General features: G+C 46.7%; 1 protein-coding gene across 4 annotated transcripts in view; it reads right to left on the bottom strand.

Moving 5' to 3' along the window:
• The window catches only part of PDZD2 (PDZ domain containing 2), a 360,570-nt gene extending 345,603 nt beyond the window's left edge, over positions 1-14,967 (bottom strand). For all 4 annotated transcript variants that reach the window (XR_013961080.1, XR_013961081.1, XR_013961082.1 and 1 more), the window contains exon 1: positions 14,687-14,967. The gene's annotated coding sequence lies outside the window, so the exon portion shown is untranslated. The remainder of the gene's footprint in view (positions 1-14,686) is intronic.
• Between the last annotated feature and the right edge of the window lie 8,751 nt (positions 14,968-23,718).

Genomic DNA, 23,718 nt, shown 5'->3' on the forward strand with positions numbered 1-23,718 from the left:
TTCCTGTCTCACCATGACATCACTTTTCCCCAGGCTCAGGCCTTCAAAAGGCCACAAAGGTGCTAAGAACTTAGTTTCTAAACCTTCCTCCTACTCCAGTGGATCAGGTTACCTGATCGCCAGGGCTGCTGAAATGAAGAATGCCAGCTTGCTAATGAGACTAGAATAGAAAAGCCCCTACAACAGAGAGGAAAGGGCCCTATGAGGTGGACCCACTTTGCCTAGTCTTGGAGCTTCCTCCCAGCAGCCCTAAAAGGCAGTTTAAATTATATTTCCTTGAATCTAATTTTGAAAAAAAGCCAAATGTGATTGTATCTGAGCTTCCTTGAGTACGTCATTTTCAAACAGGGTGCTGAAATCTTAGGATTTTAAATCTTACAAGATATGTATTCAGTTGCCTTTTAAAATGAGAAAGATACAGAGCAACAATGAACCAGAGTGAAAAATGCCAGGGTGTTTATGAAGCATATAATCCCTAATTACACCGAGGGTGACACCCCTTTCTGTAGGCAACACTCCTTAGATGTTGCTGAAACATTCAACAAGAAGAGGTTAAGCAATTCATCAGCATCTGTTTACTGTCTGCTGCTGAGGACTCAAAGAGGTGACAGCATGGTCAGGAGCCTCGGAGAGTTTGCAGTCTGGTCTGGGTGGGCATCAAGAAAAAGAAGGCACTTTCTGCCCAGGCCAGGTGGCTCAGTTGATTGGAGAGTTGTCCTGTACACAAAATGCTATGGGTTTGATTCCCAGTCAGGACACATACCTAGGTTGTGGGTTGTGGGTTCTGGGTTCCATCCCTGGTCCGGGTATGTACAGGAGACAACCAATCATTGTTTCTCTCTCCTTCTCCGCCCTCCCCTCCCCCCCCTAAAAAAAAAAAAGGAAGGGAGGGAGGGGGGAGGGGGAGGAAAGGAGGAAGGGAAGGGAGGGAGAGAGGGAGGGAGGATTGAAGGAAGGAAGGAAGGAAGGAAGGAAGGAAGAGAAGGAAAGAAAGAAAGAAAGAAAGAAAGAAAGAAAGAAAGAAAGAAAGAAAGAAAGAAAGAAAGGGGAGAGACACTTTCAACAAAAGGTTCCCCAACCAAAGCAGCATGTGCTGGATGCCAAGTGAATGTGCCAAGCGGTGTGTGCACCAGACAGACGGTCCAAGAAGCTGCCTGCTGGAGGGGGGACGAAGAGGGGAGGACACTTTTCAAAGGGAATGAGACTTCTCCTGGATCTTAAGGGACGGACAGAATTTAGGCAATGGGTAGGTGGGCATTCTGGGTGGAGGGTGTGGAATAAATTGTACTACTCATGTAGATGAAAGGAGTTTAAGCTGTATCCAAATACCCTTTTATTCTTCAAACATAGATATAAAGAGAAAAGCCTTATGTTCGCCTGGGAAATTAATAAAGAAAACACTTGACTGCAATATGGGGTCTGTGCCTCCCCCCAAAGTTCAGCCAAGGTCATGCAGGAATGAATGTCTACTACATTCCCTCTAATGAGATTCTCCGATGAAAACCCTAATATGCTATTATACACAGCACAAATTTCATTAAGTGATCCTCTGCAATTTAAGTCTTGAGACTAATGGATTTTCTAAGAATTCAACAACATATGCCACAGAGGTAAAATGCAAAGGAAGAAAAACAAATAGTGGTTTGCAACCCTGGTTCCACATGAGAACCACCTGGGAGCTTTCAAAAAATACCAAGGCTTGGACTGTACCTCCTACTAATTACATCACAATCCCTGAGGCACCAGCATTTCAATGAAAAACACCAATGATTTCAATTCATTCTCTCATCAAATATTTTGAGTGTCTATTGTATGCCAAGCATTGTTCTAAGTGTTGAAGATATATGAGTGAATAAAAAAGAACACCCCCCCCCCCTTAAAAAATGCCTTCAGAATTTACGTTATATAGAGGGGAAGAGCAGGCAAGAAAGCAAAGTATGTCACTAAAATATATGTTAAGAAAACTGACAATGTGCTAAGGAGAAAATGAAGCTAGGAGGGAGATAGAAGTCTCAGGCTGAAGTAGAGTGACATGGAAGATTTCTCCGAAGGTGACATTTGAACCAAGACCTGAAGGAAGTGAGGGAGCAACTCAGCTACATGAAAGAACCTGCCAGGCAAAGGGAATGGTAGGTGCAAAGGCCCTGACCAGAAGCATGTCAGTATGGCCTGAGCTGAGTGGGAAGGAATAGAGATGAAGTCAGAGAGGGAAGGGCACCGGGAAGGGGGAGAACACCAGGGCCTGGTAATCTGTGTAATGAGTATGGCTTTACTGAGTGAGATGCAAAGCTACTGGGAAGGTTTGAGCCGAGAAGTGACATGATCTGATTTCCATTTTACTAGAATCATTCTGGCTGCTCTGCTGAGAACAGACAGTGAGGGAAGAGGCAAAGCAATAGCAATTGAGCGATTCCTAAAATAGTCCAATTGAGAGATGAGGATAGTTTGGATAAGGGGCGAGGTGATGAGCAATGGTCAGACTCTGGGTATGTTTTAAAGAACTAACCACAGACAAATCATCTGGAAGGGGCAGGGTGGGAACTTGGATTTAGACATTAAAATCTGACCCTTAGACATTCAGTGTTATATTACCTGAATTATAGTTCAGGTTCTCCCCACTCAGACATGCCGGTCTGACACTAGTTTCATTCACTAAAAAAACTTTCATAAAGGATCTACTATGGTCCAGGCACCAACATAGGGGGGGGCTTGAGTCACAGCATCCAACAGACATTGTCTCTGCCTGGAAGAACCTTCGAGGCTAGTGTTTCTGAACCACAGCTGATACCAACTCAAGGGGCAGCTCTGGACTACAGTTCACCCCCCCTCCCAGCCAAACCCACCACAGAGATGTTGCCCAGATTCACTCAGGTCTAGATATATATCTATCAGCCAATATGCCAAGGGGATGCCGAAGCATACAGAAGCCAAAATAGCAGGGTTAAAATTTCAAACAGCAGTTTTTACACAAGATGGAGGTTACTATGCTTCAATGCTTAGCCAGTTTCAATTTCCCATCAAAAGTGGGCTCACTATGTTCTTGAAGGAATGCTTTTTCCATTGTTTCTTCCCCGTCCCCAAAGTCAGGTAAATAATTTGATACAACTGATAGCTCAAGACGATCAGAATTTTATTTTTATTCTCCATGCACAGGATATGCAATAATATACACATATATACATGTTCACATTTTTCTCCTCTGTGCCATGTGCTAAACAAATATTATTTGAATGAAAAAAGACTAAAAATAGGCAATGAGGACAAAATAAAAGCTCCGAGAGAGACCTGAGCATCACTGATAAGACTACCCTCTTTCAAATGTTTGCTGAGCTTTCGTATTTTACAATGGTTCTGTGGGAAGCTCCCTACCTCCCATTTGCAGGACCACTATCGTTAGCAAAGTTTATGTGCTGTGTCAAAATGAAGATGGGGAAGGGCACTGGAGAAAGAGTTATAAAAAATAATCAGTACAACTATCCTAGTTCCAGCATAGATTGTAACCAATGGTAATCCAGAAGCACTTCTTGATTGTCGGGGGAGGCGACAGGGAGAGGCTCCATTGTGACTATTCGTCTGTCTTCCTGTTAGCAGGAACAATGAGCAGCTCCTCTTTAGTTTATGCTAAAAATAAAGGAGACTGCCAATGAATGACACTTTACATGCACAACCCTCCAGGTAAAGTTCTGGTTACCATGGCAAACCCCACTCATGACAGCAGAGGCAAAGCGCATGATGTATCAAATGGCCAGAGTCCTGCCTTCCTGCAGGAAAGCGGCTATAGTTGCCAGATACACTCATCAGCCACTATAGCCCTTTCTATGAATAAAAGCCCAACCTATACTTGTGGGCCTTGGCCATTCTCACCATTACTATTTGCCTGAAATAGTAGCCTTTTGTCTGATGTTTACTTCTCAGGATGCTGATGTAATTCTCAAGATGGAACTTATTTTTAAAAAGAGGTCCAACAACAGGGAAGGAAACAAATAGAGGCTTTCTCCTTCTCCCCGGCCTACCACCGTGGCCGCAGTCCCTCTGAACCCCATACCTGGCAAGAAGCTGTCCCTTGGTGTCTGCCATGACTGGTGATGGAAAAAATGGACCAATCTTCGAGCAAGACCTAATGGCAAGGGTCTTGTATCAACTGATCTAAAAATGTGCTCACCCTAGGTTTCTATCAGCTGGGTTAGAGATGTGGAGGCAGAAAAGACAAAACTATATAAAAGTGTTGGTGTGTAAGGAAAAACCAGGAGGAAAATCTTACGGCTTCTTATGAATGCAAATAAGTTCCACTTTTGAATATCAGGAGGCAACCTAGTCATCTCTGCCTTTCCTTTCAGGGTTTGAGGAAGAGGGTTTAAACCATGAAGTCTCCAGCTGGGTCAGAACAAGTCTTGAGCCTATATGCCCAAGTAGAGAAGAAAAAGAAATGAACTTCTTAGCTTCTCAAGTCTAAGCCCCAGGGCCACGTTTTCAGAGAAACAGTGCATTTACAACTTAAGTAAGTATATTTCTTCAGTGTTTTAACAATCCGTGTCCTGGGTTTATGAGCAGGAAAATGAATTGGAAAACTCAGGCTCAGAGCTCTGTAGGGACTTTGGGGATCCTGGGCATTCTGGCTTCTCCAAAGTTCTGTATGGGATAATGGATAAGAACACAAGCCTATGAGTCAGAGAGATTGGGTTCAAATTCTTGCTCCAACTCCTAATAGATGTGTAACCTCAAGCAAGCAATTTAAGCTATCTGAGCCAACTTTTCATCATCTAGTAAGTGCTCAATTTGTTCAACAGCTACTTATTGAGTGCCAGGCACTGCAGAAACAGTGAACAAGACAAGGGCCCTGCTTTGATGGAGCTTACATTCTGGCAAATAAATCAAAACTTCATTTTAAACAGAAACAATGTGAGAGCGTGCCTGGGGTGGCCATTTTCGATTACATGGTTGTGGAGAAGGAGGCCTGAGAAGGTCTGGGGAGAGAAGCTTCCAAACATAGGCGGGGCCCTATTGAGGGGCAGAGCTTGGCATGTTTCAGACCGAAAGGACGGTGTTTCTGGGCACAGAGCGTGAGTGCAGCGAGTGTAACAGAGGAAATCACTGGTGACATGGGCTAGGGCAAGGGGCCTGGGTCGTATTCAAATGGCAAAGAAAAACCCCAGTTTTAAGCTTGGGAGTGACATGTCCTGATTTGTGTTTTAAAAACTTGCCTCTAGGTTTTCAGGTGAGGATTAAAAAAAAAAAACACACCCATAAACAGTCATTGAGCACATGTATTTATTAAGAGGCAGGAAAGAGTAGTGGTCAGGAATGCAAATTCTAGAGCCAGTCTGCTGTGTTTAAACCCCAGCTCCTCCAACTCCTGTTATCTTGGAGAATTTGCTCAATTTGCACTACATTGCACCACCACTTCTCCATCTTTCTGAGGAGAAAGGACTAGAGGTCAAGAGTGCTATCTGGAGACCCAGTTAGAAGACTGGAGGAGCGGTCCAGGGACAAGGCACTGGTGACTTCAACTAGGTGGCTGCCAGGAAAGGGGGAGAAGACGCTGGACTGGAGGAAGGGCCAAAAGGACTTAACAAATTTAGTTGCTGGGTGTGAGGAAAAGAGAAGAATGAAGGGTGGTTTCTAGGTGCTTGAAATGAGTCCTTGGGTGGATGTGGTGCCATTTACAGAAAGAAGGAGGAAGAGAAGGAAAGAACTAGCCTAAGGGAGAAATATCCAGGATTCCATTTTTATCATGCTAGGTCTGAGATGCCGACTTCTCGCCCACGTGGAGATGCCAAGTTGGCAGTGGTGTATATTATCTGGAATTTAGTGGAGCGGTCAAGGCTGGAGATATCAATTTGGGAGATAACAGTGCATAGAGGTAGGTAATGCCTTGAGGCAGGTGAGATTTCCCTAGGAGGGGGAATAGTTATAGAAGAAGACTCAAGGTCAAGTCCTGAGGCAACATCATAAAACAATGACTATTATTTTCAGTACACTGGGAAGGACAATGTTAGTCAATTATTGGTATCAGCATCTTTTTATCCATCTATCTACCCACCTATCCCACCATAAACAGCCCTAGCGGTTTTGGCTCAGTGGATAGAGTATCAGCCTGTGGACCGACACAGTGTCAGCCTGGGTTCCATTCAGGTCAAGGGCATGTACCTTGGTTGCAGGCTCCCTCCCGGCCCGGGCCCTGTTCAGGGCTCGTGCAGGAGACAATCAATCGATGTGTTTCTCTCACATGGATATTTCTCTCTATCTTTCCCTCTCTCTTCCACTTTATCTAAAAATCGATGGAAAAATATCCTCAGGTGAGGATTAAAAAAAACAACACACCCATAAACAGTCATTGAGCACATTTATTTATTAAGAGGCAGGAAAGAGTAGTGGTCAGGAATGCAAATTCTAGAGCCAGTCTGCTGTATTTAAATCCCAGCTCCTCCAACTCCTGTTATCTTGGAGAATTTGCTCAACTACATTGCACCACCACTTCTCCATCTACAAAAGGAGATGTAGTAAGTTGAATGGTGGTCCCCCAAGAGATATGTCCATGTCCTGATACGTCTGAATATGACCTTATTTGGCAAAAGGGTCTTGGCAGATGTAATTACGTGAAGAATCTTGAGGTGAGATCATCCTGGGTTATCTGGGTGCCTCTAAATCCAATGATTTATAAGTGTCCTTATAAAAGACACAAAAAATAGTAACATGCGGACATTAATAGAAGACACAAATGCACAAAAGAGAAGGCAATGTGAAGACAGAGACAGAGAGGAACAGCCAAAAGGAATGTGCACAGTTACCAGAAGTTAGACGAGGCAAGGAAGGATCCTCCCCAAGAACCTCCACAGGGAGCATGGCCCCACCAACACCTTGAATTCAGACTCCTGACCTCCAGAACTGTGAGAGAACAAGTTTACGTTGCTTAAGCCACCAAGTTTGTGATAATTTGTTATAGGAAATGCATATGGAGGTAATAACAATATGCATCTCATCGTTATGAGAATTAAATGAGTTAATATATGCGAAGTGTCTAGACTAGTTCCTGCCAATTAGGGAACATTCAAACAATGTTAATTTTTACCCATGTACTGGACATTGTGCTGGATCCTGAAGAGTATGGGGAGGAGGCAGGTCATCTTCAGAGACCCTCAGGATAAAGATGGTACCCAGGCAGCTGAGCAGGGGAGAGACCAGCAGGTTGAAAGGGTGCTCAGGTGCCAAAAATTGCTGAATGCTGCTCCCCAGCAGTCACCAATAAAGAAATTAATAAGGCTCACATCTGCTCAGGTTTATAAAGACAAGTAGTGGGTCCAGAGAGGGGTTAATGCAACCCTTTACGGTACCTCCCTCTCCTCGCACCATCTCGCCGCCTGCTCTCTCGTGGGGATCCATGCTGCTGAGGACACTCAGAGCACATTTTCTGGGGACAGCTGTCTCTACTTTGAGCCTAATGACATTGGGAATAATGATGACCAGGGCGGGGTAGGGCTGGAGAGTGGGCAGTGACAAACCGTGGAGGAGGGCGAAGCAATTTCTTATGCTGAGTGATTCTGTAATAATATTTAGCCTTGGAAGTTAATATTCTTCACCAAGAGACCCATATAGCACAATCTAGTTTTACCCAAATATCTATAAAATACACTTTGCCAAAGTGGGTAGGGGGCAGAATCCAACTGAAACACTGCTGAAATCAGACATTTTATAAGTGTCCATTGGCCAACGCACAAAAATGTAGAGTTTATTGACATCTTGCTTTACTAAACTTGGCTCCATTTTCACCTTCGTAGGTGTAACAAAAAGAATCTTTCAAACACTTGAAGAGATTGTAATTGCTGTATTTGGTCACCTGCATGCAAATATAAGCAGTGTTAGGAACAGGTTAATGTTCTCATCATTTATGTCTTTTTCAATCTCTCTCTCCCTTCCTTACTTGGGTGTTCAAACTTGTACACAACAACCCAACGTAGTAGAGCTAACCTGAGAAGCACGGGCCTCGCCACCCTCCAGAAACAGGCTTCTGGGACATGGGAATTACAATACTACGTGAGCTCGTGCAAGCAAGCAGGACAGGCAGGTTCCCATGATACAGACATCTGCAAAGTGTTGGCCTTTGGCAAAAAGGACAAAAGAATGGTGTTTATTCTGTTTCCCCCTAGGTATGGCAATATCTCATTAGGAGTGAAGTAGCCAGACAGGATCCCAAGGGGTCCCAAGAAAGCAACACTCCCAGGCACCTTCCTCTGGATGCCCAGAGGCCGCCCCTGTGAGGCAGCCCAGTCCCCCAACCTCTACTGCATCCACCATGATCCAAAATTACCTCTCTCCCACCCCCTCCCAGCACACTGCTATTCCCTCAGCAGGCAGGTCTCAGCCAGGAACCCAAGTGGATTTCCACTGCACTAAGTGTGGCACTGCTCAGGGTAGGAGTCGCATTCTGCATTGTATCACTATGTCTTTATTTTTAGCAAAGCAAGATGACACTCTTTGGAGGCCAGGACAACGGACGGGTTGGGGGGGTGTTGAACTCAGATGATTAAGTTGAGATAGCAGAGTTAAAGTCTAGTTCATATAAAGCCAAGTACTAGAGGGGTCCAGGTGTTGATAAAAAAGAGTCCATCCCCCCTCTCCGGCATGGCTCCGTGGCTGAGCGTCAACCTGTGGACCAGGAGGTTGGGGTTCGATTCCCAGTCAGGGTATGTGCCCAGGTTGCGGGCTCGATCCCCAGTGTGGGGCATGCAGGAGGCAGCCGATCAATGATTCTCTCTCATCATTTATGTCTTTTTCAATCTCTCTCTCCCTTCATCTCTGAAATCAATAAAAATAAAAAATAAAAAATAAAAGGAGTCCATAATGTGCTCAGGTCAAGTCCATGTCCACTCCTGCTAAAACTTCAAAAGTCCCCACATTCTGTTAAGGGCCACATATACCATGGAAGCCCTGCCTCAGGAGGCTGTTCAAACACCCCAGGTCCTATGTGGAATGAACTAAATTTACTTCAACCTCAAGGCAAGGAATGGACTGGATCCTTCAGGGACTTGCAAATCCTTAAGAGTTTGCAGTTTTTTTTATCCTAATGTGGATAGCGAGGCATTTCAGGCTGCTTCAGACAACAAAACTTCCCCCTTCTCCTTGCTATGATTTCATCTAAAGCTTGAGACAATGGTGTGTGCAAAATTAGTCCTCTTTGCTGTAAGTCAGTTCCCCAAACCCCACTTCTCCAAAATCTCCTCATGTGTCCTAGAGTGCTTTACGAGCCACAGAAATGCTTTAAAACCTACAAACAAATCACCTGAGAATAACTTAATCAGCCAGATGTTCAATGCTCTCTGGTTTCATTGGATGGCTTCGACAAAGGGAGTTAATTCTTCAGTTTCTGATTTTCTGCTCGCTCAGTGTGTTCATGCAGGTAATGCACGGCTCAGGAGGCCAGCAGGAGCTCTCAGAATGGGGATTGTTTCCTGGCCCGATTGAGAATGCAGGGTGGAGACGATGCTGGGCATGGGCAGGAGGCCACAGCCAGGGGCAGGCGTCTTCCCGGAGCTGGAGAGACTTAAAAGACAAATGTGTCTTCTCCGCACACTTAGTGCCTTAACAAACCATCTCTCGGCTCAGCCGCCTTATCAGACCACAAAGGGCCTCTTCAACTATTGAATTTTCAAACCGTAAATGCTCCCAGTGTTTTCTTGAACACATTTGTAAATAGAATGTAGAGCTCTTTGGATCCCAGGCAATTCAAGTCTGGACCAGCCAACCTACCTGGCGTCAAGTCCTGCCTCTGCCCAGAACTGCAGAACCCATGGGAAATATATGCTTTCCCGATTCTCTCTCCCTCTTTCTTTTTCTCTTATTTTCCCCCCAGATCTATAATATGGCTATTATAAGATGAAGAATATAAGATTTTTAAACGCCATAAAAGGATCTATCATTTTATATGCAACCTATGCCTAAACCCAAAGGACAACATAATCTAGACATAGACCATCCAGGTGGAAAACAATTTGAGAAGATACTTTTTCCTTAAAAATCTTCTTTTTCTTAAAAAAACAACAACAACCCTGCACATATTCCCCTGATATCATTTAATTTGGCACACATCTATTGAATGTTTACTAACTCAAGCTAAGTGCTCCTTTCCTCCCCTCTTCACTAACAAGTGAGAATATTAATTTAATCTTTCTACGTTTAATCATAAATGTATTAATAAAACCAATGGGACACACAGATTTTTCATTCTTCTTCACCCACATGCATCTTGTACAACTGCCATGAAAAGACAACTGAAAATTGTGCTTTTAGTTCCAGCTGTACCGGAATGAGGCAAGTTCTCAGCTTTTCTGGGCCGCAGCTTCCTAAGTGCAGGAATTAGCAAGTGTGAATGCATCGCCTCTTCCAAACCACAGAGGAGCCAGGAGACTGGGCATGCTCTCCCAGCTCTGAGTGCTGGAAACTTGACCTTTGCATAAGAAAGGGAAGTGGAATGCAGATGTATCCACTGAACCAAGCCAATAGATAAAAGGGCAGACATCCTGAAAGATTCCTTCAAGGGGAGGCCAGGCTGCTTGGAGCAGTCCAGTTTTTCACCCAAAACTAAAAGAAAGCATTGGTTGGGTCCACTAAAAGGCCCTGCGTCCAACTGAGCTGTCCCAGACTTCGGCGAGAGGCCAATTCATTTCTCAGCACCGTGTCAGAGGGACCACCACTACGTACCAGCACTGTTATGGAGGGGTTTGCACACACCTCAGTACCTCCTTTTATTCCTCCTAAGGACAACCCTATTGTACCAGTTTTGCACATGAGGAAACTGAGGCTGCAGAATTGCGAGTGACCTGGCCAATGACAAGTTCTCTGCAGTTGGGCTAGATTCCAGCCCAAGTCTCTGATCTCAATTCCAGAATCCTTCCTTTGCCTCTGGGCTGCCTCAGCTGGTGCCTGGTGGCCGTGCCAGATGCCAGGTTCACCTCCCCTGACTGACAGCTGCACATCTGCCTTTCCCCAACACTCCCCCAGGATGGTGCAGTGACCTCCCCCTCCCAGCGGGTGCTCCTCCAGTTCCACCAAGACCAATTCTTCCCTCCCCTCCACAGCACTGCAGGCTCCATCCAGGCCTCGCCCAAACTTGGCTTCCCTCCTACCTTCCTGGGAAGGCAGATGCCAGCTTCCCTTCCCCTGCACCTGCCCTGGCCTCTTCCCTCCCAAACACTCCTTATCTTGTCTCCATTCTCTCCCACTTCTCTTTTGTTTACCACACATGCCTGGGAGGGGAGAATTGGGGCACTCTCCTGAATAAACCTTCCCACAACATTACCACCTCCTCCAGCTATTTTCCGATTATGTTTAACTGGCACACTTCTGGATCCAGTGTCTATACCCCCCACTTCCACTGTCTTGGCATCACTCCCTCCTTCGTCCCTTGTTACCTGGCTTCCATGACCATCCTTTACAGACACTGCTCTCAGTCTCTGTCAATGGCCCTTTCTCATCCTCCTCCTGGGATGCTGGCCCTTCTCAGACATTCCTACCTGCACCTGTCCATCTGCCTCCCTCAGGGGTTTGCCTCCCTAGCATCCTACTTGGTACAGTGGAGACACTTGAGGTCAGAAAAAAGAGGTTAAAACTCTCGAGGCTCCGTGTCAGCCCTGTTAAGGAAAGTCAGCCTGTCTTGGGGTTTGTCCTGATCTTTTGTGGGTTCGTCTTCTTTGGGATGTTTCCCCTTGTGGCTGGTGTAGTAAGAGGGATCTGGGGCCACCTTCCAACAGGGACATCCCCCTCCCACCATGGTCTGAGTCACTTAGACCCACATGACCTAGGACAAGGGAGCACTTACCGCTCTGTGTTATCCTGTCTCGTGCACCAGGCCTGGAACCTCCAAGTCAGAGTTGGGACTATACCCTAGAATACAATCAGCCAGAGGTGGAGTCTGGAGCATTGCCTCTGCCTCTCTCCTTGCCTAACCTGAGTAAGTTGGTGGGCAACTGGGCATGAATAAGAGAAGGTCCTAAAGAAACAACAGCAGAGCATCACGAGTGTGCAAATGGGGCTCCGTAGAGTGATGGTCCAAAGGTAGAACTACTCAACGTCTCTTGGGAGAGAGGCCAAGAATTCACAGAGGAGGAGGCCCTTGAGCAGGATGGAAGAGCTGGGGGAGAAAGGATACTCCAGGACCTCACCCTCCCACTGCCACCCCCGAAAAACAGCATTGTAGGGAGTAAGACAGGTCAGGACGTTGTGTGTGGGGTGTGTGTTGTTGGGGACCATAAAAAAAAAAAGAAGTTTGAGGAAGCACATAGGATTTAGAATTTATCCCACACAAGGTCTTGGGAGCCACTGATAGGTTTTACAAGGAAACAGAGTCAACAGACCTGGGTGACTGATTAGATGTGGGAGGAGTGCGAAGAAGTCTGAAAAGATTTCCCCCTGTTTCTGGTGTGTTGAATGTTAAAACTCCAAACTCAATATTCACACTGCTAACCTGTAGATGATCTTTGTTTGTTCTTCACTCCAAAATCCAAGCAGTGCCTACACTTCAAGTCCATGTCTGATGAACCTGTTCTTCCTTCCTAGCCTGCTGCCACCCCCAGGCTTAGACCTCCATCCTCCAAGTTATTACAATAACCTTCTCACTAGGCACCTCATCTATCATCTCTCCCCAATCCCATTTTTTTCTGGAAGAGATCAGATTAATCTCCCTAAAGCACATGGCTGATCATGCTAGTCCCTTGCTCAAAAATCTCAAATAGTTCCCTACCAGCTACAGAACTAAGTTCCTCCAAGTTTTTAGCTCGGCCTCTTCTTCCATCATTCTCCTAAGGGCCACAGCCTACCTGAGGATCCACCTCTCAGCACGCACCTGATTTACCTGAGTTCTCCTCCACAAAGCCTTTCCGATCTCCTCAGTCAAAAGTGATTCTGTCTCCTCCCTACTCCTAAAATGTTTTATTTAGACCACTCTTCAGGTGCTTTATTCACTGCATCATCCCTTCATTCCTTCATCCAATAAACACAGGACACATTAAATGGTGCACATGCACTGGTTTGGATCTGAGCTCCCAGTACACTCACCTCACTTCTCCTGCGAGACTGGAAGTCTGACAGCAAGGAGGGAGCCCCTTTCATCTCTGTGTGCCCCCAGAACCTTTAGGCCCCTGCACACAGCAAACCACAGGTACTCACAAAATAAATTGCTTGAAATGAATAGAGAAATTACCATGTTTCCTTAAATAGTAAACTGCCTTAAGTGCATGCAAAATCAGTTTCAATGATAGAGATTTAAAGTATAATGCAATATTTTTCCAGGAGCATATTAACAATGTCAAGGAAGGTGCATTTATATACTTTACAAGGTTCTGATGCTTCCTCTTTTAGCACCTGCCATGCCTTTACTCCTACATCTCTCCCTCCTCCCCATCCACACACTCCCAGTGGTTCTTGGCCCACTCTAATGGAAGGAGGAATTGATGAAGCTGGAACCACCTACAGCCACAAGTGTGTTCTGAGACAGTCTATTGCCTCCACAAGCAGCCCTCCCATAACACACCTGCCAATCTGTACCAATTTGACACCCACCCAGAAGTCAGACCAGAAAAGCTGGCCCTGGAGAAATACCAGGGCCCTAGAGCCCAAGTCCAAGGCAGGCTGAGTGTGGGATGCCCCACTGGGGAGGGAGCAGCAGCACTGACGGTCGAGGCCGGGGGGGGGGGGGGGGGGGGGGTGCTCTTTGTAAAAGCAGATCCAGGTATCACCTTCTGCAGCCATTCCGCCACCACCTCCAGCAGCTTCATCATGATTCCTTGAGGGGAACACATCCACCCAAGGCACCAAGGGGCAGATGCCCAGCCTTCCTGTCCCCAACACTCCACCTGCAGTCCCAGCGCAGGTCTGCAGCTCTGGAATGCCCCCGCGCCTGCTATTCCACTCCCTGCGCCAGTCCCTGCCAAACCTTGTTCTCTTCACACTCAGGGTCCCTTATCAAGATCTCTGTACCGACCAGAGCTGCTAAGGTCCAGCTTCTGGCAAACTCCAGCCAAGGGCCCTGGACCCTCCTCCTACTCAGTTCAGCATTGCGGGAAGGCAAGCAGCCCAAAGTCCTAAAATGCCAACGCAAACCCAAAGAAAGAGAGAAGGGGAGGCGGCCAGGTCTTAGGAGGAACTCCACTAACGAGGGAAAACAGGATTTCCCCATCGGTACGTTCCCTGTCTCCCTGGCAGATGCCAATAACCGCCCCAAAGATGCGCCCCCTCCCTCGCCCCGCGCACCCCTTCCCCAGGCAGGGGCGGGCGAGGTCTGAGGAAGCGCGGGAGGTGGACCCCATGCAGTACCTGAGGCCGGCGCACCTGAGTGCCTCTGCCCCGGAGGAAAGGACCAGGCGACGGCCCAGGGATGGAGACACGAAGCACAGGGGCTCCGGGCCCTGCCCTAAGGGTGCCCATCAGAGCTTCTCGGGTTGTCCCGCGGTCCCGACCCGCTCGGTCCGGCCTCTTACCGCGGCCGTCCTCCCCGCCCCCGGGCCGATACAAGGGGAGTTTGCGCCGCAGAAGCTGGGACCCGGCTTCGGCTCCCCGCTCGCCGCCCGGCCGCGGCTAGGATTCCCGCACCGGGATCTGTCACTAAACTTTCCCCGCCGCACGCAGTCTCGGAGGTGGTACCCGCCGCCCCCACCTCCGAAGCCCAGGTCCCGGCCGCGGCCGGATGGTCCTTCACCTGCTCGCGGCCCGTCGGAGGTTCCCGCTGCTCCTCGCTCGCTCGGACTCAGGCGCCGCCCGGCGGGACCCGCGCCGCTGCTGACGCCGCTGCTGCCACCGCCGGTGCCGCCGCCGCCTGCCCGGAGCTGCAGCGCCGCGGTTCTCCGCAGCCGTGGGAGGCGCAATCCGGCCGCCCGCGGCCCGGCGGGTCCCCGCAGCCGCCGCGCACCGCGTCTCTCCGCCCGGCGCCGCACGCTCGGCGGTGGGAGTCCGCTCCCTGCTCCGCTCTCCCGGCTGTGCGGCGCTGGGGATGCACGGAGCCCCTAGGATGGGCGGGGATTCCCTCCCACTGGTGGACTCGAGGGGCGGGAACTCCCTTCCTGGAGTGACAGAGGCGGGGGGCGGGGATTCCCCGACTGGAATGACAAGGTGGGCGGGGATTCCCCGAGCAAGGCGCCCCGCCGGCAGCGCGTTCCCAGGATAAACCCGGAGTCCTGGTGCGCTGGCTTCACAAACCTGAGTGTCTTGGAAGGAACGGATCCAGGGAGATGGCAGCTCAGAATTTCCAAATGGCGGGGCTTTCGGCGCCATCTAGGTGGAGGAGAGCGAGCTCGGGGATTTGGAGTTGCCTTTCCACAGCACCGAGAAAAATGCCAGTTGCTTTATAAATGAATGGGGCGTAGGCCAAAGAAGACGGGGTACGACTAGCCACTCACACGCCACCCTTGGGCTCGGATCCTTGGGATGCCAAAGTATAGTTGACCCTGGTATGAGAATTTGAGGGGAATCTCTTGACACCTCAGAGCTACTTAAACACCACCACCACCCCACCACCCCATCCCCAGTGAAGCCCCTGAGGGAAATCCTCAGAGGCCAGTTTCGTGGCCCTGGGAGGTGGTGTTGGTCCTTGTGCTGAGTGGACTGTGATGTGCACGCCATTAGCCCTTGGCCTTGTTCCAGGTCACCGGAGGACCAGAAACCTCGGGCTTTTCAGATCCTTCATGCCCATGGATTTTCAGGAAGACCTTCAGATATTGTTGGTTCTTTTTTTTATCATCCTTGTCATTCTGCCTACCACAGGGAGAGGATGATAAGAACATAATAGGGAGACTGCACAGCAAATTAAGCTCTTAAGAGGAAAAAGCTGGTCTTTTTCAAGTGCTAGCAGATAAGAGTAAAAACATATGAAAAATTACAAAACCTGGGATAATGAATAGTTGAATAATGCTTTTGACATTTTCTGCAGAGCAGTAATTGGAAATCTTTGCTTTGGGGGGGGGGGGGGATGGGGTTGGGCAGGGATCTGCTGCCGCTTTGCCCAGCACGGCAATAAGCTCTGGTCTCTTGGAAGAGAGAAAAGCATAAATCACCTGCACAGACTCTGCAGAGCCGGTCCGCAGCATCAGAGGCCAGGGGGGTCCCAAGGCATTTCGAGATGGTATTTTTGGCAGAGGTTGGGGCGGGAGAAAACTTGAATTCAGCTGTTCTCCAGCTTTTATAATTTCCAGGCCACTGAGATCAGTGTCTGCACCAAACCAGGCTTCATGTGTTACACGCTGTGCAGTCTCAGGCATCCAGGGCATCTCTTCCTCTCTTTAAATAGAGAAAATACTGACCATGCAGGATTGTTGCAAGGAAGGGTGGTAACATAGCTACTCAGCACAGCATGAAGAAGGTATTCAATGAAGTGGCACCTATTCTCTGGAAAGGCAGCATTGGGACACCACACAAGAAAATCCTCCCAGAATCAAACAGTGGTTTCTGTTAGTTCAAGTCCCAGCTCCATTTTCCACCACTGTCTCCCAGTCACAGGAGCCATGAAGGGCATATCTCCTGAGCTTCTGTACCCAGCACCTACCTTCTTCACTTAAACCATAAAGCATTGCTACTTCTCACCCAATCCATCCCCAACCCCTTCATTCCAGCCATGTGCTCCTAACCTAGAACTTCTGTTCCCTCTGCCAGGGCATTCTCACCCCCATCCCCCCACCCCCCCGTGTCTGCTGAAATTCCAGAGTTAAATGTTACCGCTTCGGGGAAGGCTTTTCTGATCACTGACACCAACAGCAGGTTTCTTCTTTCCCATTAATCATTGCAATGGTAGCACTTTCTACAAGTTGCTAATATAACCCTTGTTGTAGGCTGTAGGAATCAGAGTGATGTAGTAGGCAGTTAGACATGAGTGGAATAGGAACATAGGACCTCGCCCCCAGGGTAACCTTTCCTCCCCTAGTATATCGCTGGTCATGTGGTTCTGACACTCCTGGGACCCTTCCTCCCCTGGTACATCGCTAGCCATTTGGTAGACCTCCTTAGATGAGGAACAAGGGGGCTGGACAATAGCTTCATAGGATTCCCTTGCACGACGACTCCCTTAAGCATTAAGCCCTCAGGACAATGAGGTTCTGACCCGCATCAAATAATCTTAGGAACAAAGCCTCCGTTCTGTTGACCACAGGATTTTGGTCAAACTAGAGGTAACATCTAGACCTCAGTTGTGTTTCAGCTCCAGGCCCAGAAAGGCAGTAAGGCCAGGTGGGGTGACTCCATGGCTGACATCAGGACCAGCTGCGATGACTAATGACCCCTGCCCTGGCACCAACCAAGCAGTGGAGAACAAGACCCTGAAAGGATACACCGGAAAAGCTGATGAATATTCTGTTGAAATCCTCCCTTGGGACCTCCCCTAAAACCATGGTCTTTGAAAAGTAAAAAACAAAACAAAACAAAAAAACAGCACCTCAGGATAAGAACAAGCACTGGTTCTCTCTCTCTGGAGCACACCTGGGTCTTTCCCCCTCTCCTTCCCCAGGCACATTACCTATACCTCTCTTTCTCCTAAGTTCCAAGGGCCCTTCTTTTGCCTCTGTAATTTATTTCCTGGGCCCACGCAGCCCAGCTGACTCACTTCTTTCTATCTCTGTGACTTTGTAAATAAACTTTCTCCTTCAATTTGAGTTCCTTGGCTCTGAATTCTTTCTTTGCTGAACTCAAGTACCCAGGTTGCTGAACCAAGATCCAATCACCAGTAACTCCTAGTGCCATTTCTCCATTGACAATAGCGTTCCCTCTCACTCATGGTCAGCTTGTGAGTTCCTGGAGGTAAGAGAACCTAGATGTTGTTATAGAATAGTAAGAAGCTAAGAAAATTCCAGGACAAGTGAAATGGGGAAGGTGAGACATAGTTAAACAACAGTTTGTGTCCACCTGGTAAATCCCTAAACCAAGGACACTTAAGAGTAAATGGTTTGTACTTTTCCTTCCTAATCACTGGGTAAATAGTTTAACTCACCCTACTCAGGGAGACAGATAACAGAAATACAATTAAGTGACATTTACCAACCACACCCAAGGACAGACAAATTAAGAGAATAAAGCACACCTGTGCCATTCCCTTTCCCCTCCCCCCAATCTCCCCCTCTTCCCCTGCACCTATTTCCTAACCAACTAACCTCTTAGGGACCCCATGAGTCTTGCAACCAGGGGAGCAATGGGCAGCAGCAGCTCGTCCCAGGCTAACTTCCTGAACCTGTCTCCAAGGCCTCCTTTTCCCGCTTTCCTCTGATTTCCCAGTGAGCCAAGGCAGCCCAGCCTAGGCCCTCCTGTTGCTTCACCCATGCTCTTCCTTGTTTCACTGCCCTAAGTGTGTTTCTGCTGTAGTCAATAAATTCTTGCTTGCTTTTCTACACTTTGTCTCTTGACTGAAATCTTACCCTCAAGAATACAAAAACCAAGGTCTCCTCATCTCTTCTCATCGTCTCCCCAGTAACAATATTGTGTCCCCAAAACCTAGTGTGACATAGTATCTAGCCCAATAGCCTCTCAATAAATATTTGCTGAATTAAAATGAATTGTTAAATATACAGATGTATATGATATATATAAAATAGATGCATATGTCATAGTCTATCTTCTGTCTCCTTTGGACATGGCTCTGCTTACCAGCTTAAAGTACTTCTAATTTCAATCACTTTTCATCCAATATTTTGCAGAGAGTTTTTGGCAGGTTCAGGTTCTGGCCTGCTAATAATAGCTCACCTCGAAAGGGGTCAATCAAATGCATGAAAATTTTGATTTGTCCTTGCAGTCCTGCCAATTTGAAAAGCTCACCACTGAGGGCATTTATTTCCCAATGTTTGAAGTTAAAAATGTAAGTTCTTTCTGCCCCCTTGTTAAATATTTAGTCACAGATAAGTACTTCATTCCAAGTTGTCATATTAATTTATTGCTCATCCTACATAATAAAAGCCTAATATGCAAATTGTCCCCTCAGGCGGTCTGTCCACTGGGAGTTTGACCAGGAGACCAGGAGTTCAATTGCTTGCTATGACATGTGCTGACCACCAGGGGGTAGCATGAAACATGGCGGATGTCAGTGACACGGTGCTGGCAATGGGTGGCAGTGGAGGCTCTGCCGGCCCTGATGGGCCCTGATGACTGTGGTGGGATGGTGGAGCGGGTGAGCAGGTGGCACCAGGTCAAGGTGGGGTGGCAGGTGGGGCTGTGGGGCTGTGAGGCGGGGGGTGTGAGCTGGGGCCCAATCTCCACAGGCCACCCCGAGGGACCCCCCCCCCCCGCATGAATTTGTGCACTGGACCTCTAGTAAATACATGATATGGAAAAGGACGTTGGATACAGGAAGTCTAAGGCTTAGGTAGGGACAAGAGAAGATGAAAATAATGAACCAAGAAAGCATATTTTCCTGGGGGACACGATGTAATGATAAGTAAAAGAATGCAGCACACTAAGTGAGTCCAGGTCAGTTCTCAGGGACTGCAGTGGCATTTGGTTTACCTGTGAGCTTTCCCTCTATGAAGAAGAATCTACCCATCAGGCAGCTGGAACTAAATGAGAAGTCTCATCACCAACTCAAATGAAATCTTGAAGACCGCTTTCCATCTTTTTTGCTCAACAGCTCTTCCAAGCATGTTGGGGGGTGGGAGTGTTGGAAAAGGCTTAGTCAATAACTGGCTCAATTCCCTTTCCTATCCCAGCCTCTGTGACTTCATTTTATCTCCAAAACAGCTTCCTCTTTATGCAGCTAATTACCCTTCTTTTAAATATATATATATTTACACTAGAGGCCCAGTGCATGAAAATTCATGCATTGGAGGGGAGGGTCCCTCAGCCCAGCCTGCCCGCTTTCACAGTCTGGGAGCCCTCAGGGGCAGGAGGTAACCTGGTGATCAGGAGAAGGCGACTCCCCCATCACACCTCTGCTGCTGCCACTGCCGGCAGCGCAAGCCTCGGCTAGCCCTGGTTACCTGAGCCTCGGGCGGCTCTGGGTGGCTGGGGGGTTGAGGAGACTGGGGGACTCTGGAGGCAGCCATGTGCCTGCTGCCCTGGCGGGGCTGAGGGTACTAGGAGCTGCCATCTTGTGGCTGTGGGCGCTGCCATCTTTGAGAGTGTGGCAGTAATTAGCATATTTCCTCCTTATTGGCTGTGGGTGCTGCCATCTTTGTGAGGGCGTGATGGTCAATTAGCATATTCCATCTTTATTAGATAGTATATATATATATATAAAGTTTATATATATATATAAACTTTTATTGATTTCAGAGAGGAAGGGAGAGATGGAAACATCAATGTTGAGAGAGAATCAGTGATTAGCTGCATGCCCCACTTTGAGGATTGAGCTCACAACCTAGGCATGTGCTCTGACAGGGAATTGCACCATGACCTCCTGGTTCAGAGGTCGATGCTCAACCACTGAGCCATGCCAGCCAGGTCCTCCTTTCTTTCTCCTACAAATTCCTGGCCACTAAAACTTCCATTCATGAACTCATATTGGAATGAGCCAAGGAAAGGCTTAAAAGAAACACATAAGGAACAGTGACAGTAAAACATTAATTCAGTGGATCCTAATCCCGAATGTGTTTAAGGATCCCCAGGAGATTTTAAAAAATTCAGATTCCCTGGTGCCTCAACCCCCCACCCTCATTATCACACACTGAATCTTTCTCCCAGCTCCGATTCTGCATTTTTCACCAGTGCCCCAGTGATTGTGACTTGGATGGCCTACCCATGTAGAAACACCAGAATAGAGTGACATTTAAAAATGAGAGAGCCGAAACCGGTTTGGCTCGGTGGATAGAGCGTCGGCCTGCGGACTGAAGGGTCCCGGGTTCGATTCCGGTCAAGGGCATGTACCTTGGTTGCGGGCACATCCCCAGTGGGAGGTGTGCGGGAGGCAGCTGATCGATGTTTCTCTCTCATCAATGTTTCTAGCTCTCTATCCCTCTCCCTTCCTCTCTGTGAAATATCAATAAAATATATATTTAAAAAAAAAAAAAAATGAGAGGGAGCCGGGCCAGTGTGAGTGGTTGAGCGTCAACCTATGAACCAGGAGGTCACGGTTCGATTCTTGGTCAGGGGACATGCCTGGGTTGTGGGCTCGATCCCCAGTGGGGGGCGTGCAAAAAGCAGCCAATCAATGATTCTCTCTCATCATTTTTTTTTTTTTTTATTTATTTATTTTTTTTTTCAAATTTTTATTAAGGTATTATATGTGTACATATCTTACCATTGCCCCCCACCCCCACCCACTCCCATACATGCCCTCACCCCCCAATGTTTTGCATCCGTTGGTTACTCTTATATACATGCATATAAGTCCTTCAGTTGATCTCTTATTTCCCCCACCTCTCCCTAACCTTACCACTGTAATTTGACAGTCTGTTTGATGCTTTACTGCCTCTGTAACTATCATTTTGTTCATCAGTTTATAATGTTTTTCATTATCCCCAAATGAGTGGGATCATGTGGTATTTTTCTTTCATTGACTGGCTTATTTCACTTAGCATAATGTTCTCTAATTCCATCCAAGTGCCTACAAATGGTAGTAATTCCTTCTTTTTTACGGCAGCATAGTATTCCATTGTGTAGATGTACCATAGTTTTCTGATCCAGTCATCTGCTGATGGGCATTTAGGCTGTTTCCAAATCTTAGCTATTGTAAATTGTGCTGCTATGAACATAGGGGTGCATATATCCTTTCTGATTGGTGTTTCTGGTTTCTTAGGATATATTCCTAGGAGTGGGATTACTGGGTCAAATGGGAGTTCCATTTTCAGTTTTTTGAGGAAACTCCATACTGTTCTCCACAGTGGCTGCACCAGTCTGCATTCCCACCAGCAGTGCACGAGGGTTCCTTTTTCTCCGCATCCTCGCCAACACTTGTCGTTTGTTGATTTGTTGATGATAGCCATTCTGACAGGTGTGAGATGGTATCGCATTGTTGTTTTGATTTGCATCTCTCGGATAATTAGTGACTTTGAGCATGTTTTCAAATGTCTCTTGGCCTTCCTTCTGTCTTCTTTCGAAAAGCTTCTATTTAGGTCCGTTGCCCATTTTTTTATTGGATCATTTATCTTCCTTTTATTAAGTTGTATAAGCTGCCTGTAGATGTTGGAAATTAAACCTTTATCAGTGATACCATTTGCAAATATGTTCTCCCATACAGTGGGGTTTCTTGTTGTTTTGTTGATGGTTTCTTTTGCTGTGCAAAAGCTTTTTATTTTGATGTAGTCCCATTTGTTTATTTTCTGTTTGGCTTCCATTGCCCTAGGGGCAGTATCACTGAAAAAGTTCTTTTGGCATATGTCTGAGATTTTGCTGCCTGTGGATTCCTCTAGTATTTTTATGGTTTCCCGTCTTATATTTAAGTCCTGTACCCATTTTGAGTTTATTTTTGTGTATGGTGTAAGTTGGTGATCTAGTTTCATTTTTTTGCATGTATCTGTCCAATTTTCCCAACACCATTTATTAAAGAGACTGTCTTGACTCCATTGTATGCTCATGCCTCCTTTGTCCAATATTAAATGTGCATATTGGTTTGGGTCGATATCTGGATTCTCTATTCTGTTCCATTGATCTATATGTCTGTTCTTGTGCCAGTACCAGGCTGTTTTGATGACAGTGGCTTTGTAATACAGCTTGAAATCTGGTATTGAGATCCCTCCTACTTTATTCTTCTTTCTCAGGATTGCTGTGGCTATTCGGGGTCTTTTTTTATTCCAGATGAATTTTTGGAGAGTTCTTTCTAGGTCTGTGAAATACGCCGTTGGTATTTTAATGGGGAGTGCATTGAATCTATAGATTGCTTTGGGTAGTATGGACATTTTAATGATGTTGATTCTACCAATCCATGAACATGGTATGTTCTTCCATCTGTTTACATCTTCCTCTATCTCTTTTTTCAGTGTCCTGTAGTTTTCCGCATATAGGTCTTTTACCTCCTTGGTTAGGTTTATTCCTAAGTATCTTAATTTTTTTGGTGCGATGGAAAATGGGATTGCTTTTTTAGTCTCTCTTTCTGTAAGTTCATTGTTGGTGTATAGAAATGCCATAGATTTCTTGGTGTTAATTTTGTATCCTGCTACATTGCCGAATTCATTTATTAAGTCTGTTAGTTTTTTGATGGAGTCTTTCGGGTTTTTTATGTACAATATCATGTCATCTGCAAATAAGGACAGCTTTACTTCTTCTTTTCCAATTTGGATGCCTTTTATTTCTTCTTCTTGTCTAATTGCAGTGGCTAATACTTCCAGTACTATGTCAAACAGGAGTGGTGAGAGTGGGCATCCCTGTCTTGTTCCTGTTCTTAGGGGAAATGGTTTTAGTTTTTGCCCATTGAGTATGATGTTAGCTGTGGGTTTATCATATATAGCTTTTATGATGTTGAGGTATGATCCTTCTATTCCCACCTTGTTGAGAGTTTTTATCAAGAAAGGGTGTTGGATTTTGTCAAATGCTTTTTCTGCATCAATTGATATGACTATGTGATTTTTATCTCTCAATTTGTTTATGTGATGTATCACATTTATTGATTTGCGGATATTGAACCATCCTTGCATTCCTGGGATAAATCCTACTTGGTCATGGTGTATGATCTTTCTGATGTACTGCTGGATCCTATTTGCTAGAATTTTGTTGAGGATTTTGGCATCTACATTCATGAGGGATATTGGCCTGTAATTCTCCTTCATTGTGTTGTCTTTATCTGGTTTTGGTATTAGGGTGATGCTGGCTTCATAGAAGGAGCTGGGAAGT

This window comes from Plecotus auritus (genome assembly GCF_963455305.1).
Source record: "Plecotus auritus genome assembly, chromosome: 7".
NCBI lineage: Eukaryota > Metazoa > Chordata > Mammalia > Chiroptera > Vespertilionidae > Plecotus > Plecotus auritus.